Source organism: Halyomorpha halys, unplaced genomic scaffold (assembly GCF_000696795.3).
Source record: "Halyomorpha halys isolate HHAL.00 unplaced genomic scaffold, Hhal_1.1 Scaffold12.1, whole genome shotgun sequence".
Taxonomy (NCBI): domain Eukaryota; kingdom Metazoa; phylum Arthropoda; class Insecta; order Hemiptera; family Pentatomidae; genus Halyomorpha; species Halyomorpha halys.
In genome coordinates this window covers 1,225,391-1,228,123 of record NW_027109908.1, presented here as the reverse complement: position 1 = coordinate 1,228,123, position 2,733 = coordinate 1,225,391, and positions in this window count along the sequence as shown.

The following is a 2,733-nucleotide window of genomic DNA, read 5'->3' as shown; positions in this document are numbered from 1 at the left end:
TAATAAAATAAAATAATTTAATGAATAAATACGTTAAAACACATAAATAGAGAGGTCAACATATTAAAATAAATAAATAAAACAAAGAATAATCTCCGAGCTAATTCCCATGCAGATGATGGTGTATGATCCCCAGGGAGTCCAAAATAATATTTTCCGCCAAGATCGCAATATCCCTGTGATATTGATGATGATATAAGATATTGTAATATTCATGAACGTAACATTAGAATTTATAAAGATTCAATGAAACCAAACGTCTTAAAAGTACCTTTCGATGGAGCTAAATCCCTTCTCACTCAGAGGATAAAAATGTGCATTGTGGATCAGTGCATTCAAGTATTATGTTTTGGGAAATGTATATTGTCTTTTATTTCTCTGCCTTTTCTCGATCTCTCCTCCTTCCTGTACATTCTCTCCTGTCGTAAGGCCCGGCGGCTGGCACCCAATCCGGACTTGCATTTCTCCTTCTCTTAGGAGTAGTAACCCTTTGGGAATCACTTAATTGTCTCTTAACTATATTTACGTTTTTCTTTCGAGGATTTAAAGTTCGCGAAATTCCATTAATTTGAAAGCAAAACAGAGGATATTAACTAATACGTAAATTCTTATGAGAACAATGATCTGGAACAGGTGGGTGGAGTGGAAAGGTAAAAGAAGGAAATGTATGAAAAATGCATCCCTTTCCTTAAAGGAGAATTCCGCGAGACCTTCGGATAGAGAGAGTTCACCGTGAGATGTCTCTGGTTTGGATCTCGTGGAACTATATGAAATAGAACAAGAAGCTTCTTGGAAGACCTAGGTGCTAGCATTGGGGATATAGCGATCTTGGCGGAAAATATTATTTTGGACTCCCAGGTATCATACATCATCACTATCATATATCTTTCTAAATGTATTTATTTGTTTTTTTAGTAAACTGTTCTACTGCTGTTAAAGAGAAAATAATAATGATTTTGATAATTGACGTTTTCGATCATAACTCGCTTCCCGTTATTCCGATCGTCTTCATTCTTATGTCAGTCGATTCAGCATTAAATTTTCTACAAGAAACACTCCATTGGACGTTTATAGAATCCGTTATTTAAGAAAAAAGAATAATTTGGACGTTTTCTATCATAACTTGCTTCCTGTTAATCCGATCGTCTTCATTCTTATGGCGTTTGATTCATCATTAAAATATCTACGAGAAAAACCCCATTGAACGTTTCTAGAATGCGTTAATTAAGAGAATAAAATGATTTGAACGTTTTCGATCATAACTCGCTCCCTGTTTATCCGATTGTTTTGTTTCTGCTTTATTTATACGTTCCTATCTATTGATGATTTCTGTTAATTTGTTTAATTCATCATACAGTCGATGCTGATCGCTGGAGAGGATAGTTATGAACGAGTGAAACAGGGGGAATAATATATTGATCTAATTGGTAAATTGTTATTCGGCTAAAAAAAAAATGGTAATTAAAGTGTATTATTTTTACGTTATTGATAATTATTATTATTATTGGCGCGACAGACCGTGGAGGTCCAAGGCCTAAGACCCATTGGCTAACGGGCCTCACAAATACCCGTGGGTAGGCTGTGAGTGAGTATTGTATAATTATATGCTTGAAAAATCCCGGATAGGGCCGGGGACTCGAACTCGCAAACTTTGGGTTGCCAGACAACGCGCGTTACCACGTTGTTACCATCACCCCTTTTATTGATAATTATTACTTGAAAAATGGAAAATGTTAATGTATGGTAGTTATATATATGTCCGATCATGGATTGATGGGCACATTGTATGTTATAGCAAATAAATAAAAAGTATTTCTCTCTGGTTGAGAACGGGCAATGTTTATATTTCATTAGTTTGCATTACATAGCAATTTTCGTTAATTTGATAAAAAATGACAATATTAACCAAAATTGTTTTCTCTTTAAGTTAAATCAGTCAAGTTTCCTTATCTAAATAATTATCAGATAAACAGATAAAGGTATGAGTAATATACAAATAAAGGAACTCACCTCCTTTCACAAATCAAATAAAGGTAGCTACTATTTTATGACGTAGTAAATAAAAACATAATATTATTGATAGTCGTCTACAAACTCTTTTGTTTTATCTCGTTATAGACATCCTGTGTAGTTGTACAATCCAGAAAAATATCGATGTTATGGATTGAAAACCTTTTAACTACATCAGTTTATTAAATGAAAACCTCAACGATATAGGGTTGAACTCATAGACAACACTGATGTAAATGAAAAGAATAACGCACAAAAGTCGAAAAATGGAAAAAACAAAAATAACAGTATTAATAATACCCCCTTAGGTAACTAGATTCGTAAGCTGGAAAATACCAAGAAAATGAGGTACGCATGTGCACTAGCGCTTTTCTTACATCACGTCAAGTTATTGTTGTACTTATAAATGATACACTTAAAAAAAACAGAGGTGCGATATACTCTGCTTGCAATAAAGTTATATTTTTCTTGCATAAGAGTAGATTTTGTTTCTAAATACCTTAATTTGAATTACGTCAAAATTCCCTCTGGTCAAGTGAAAAGATTGAATTGAACACCGTTCATGAACAAGATTATAATGATAAGTAAATAACACGAAATTGCTTATATATTTATTAATAAATAGGCTTGCGCTAAATAAAACTATAAACATTATATCTGTATCAGTTTATACATTTTTATAATATTAATTTGTTTTTCTTGTAAAATTTAATCTAATTGAGT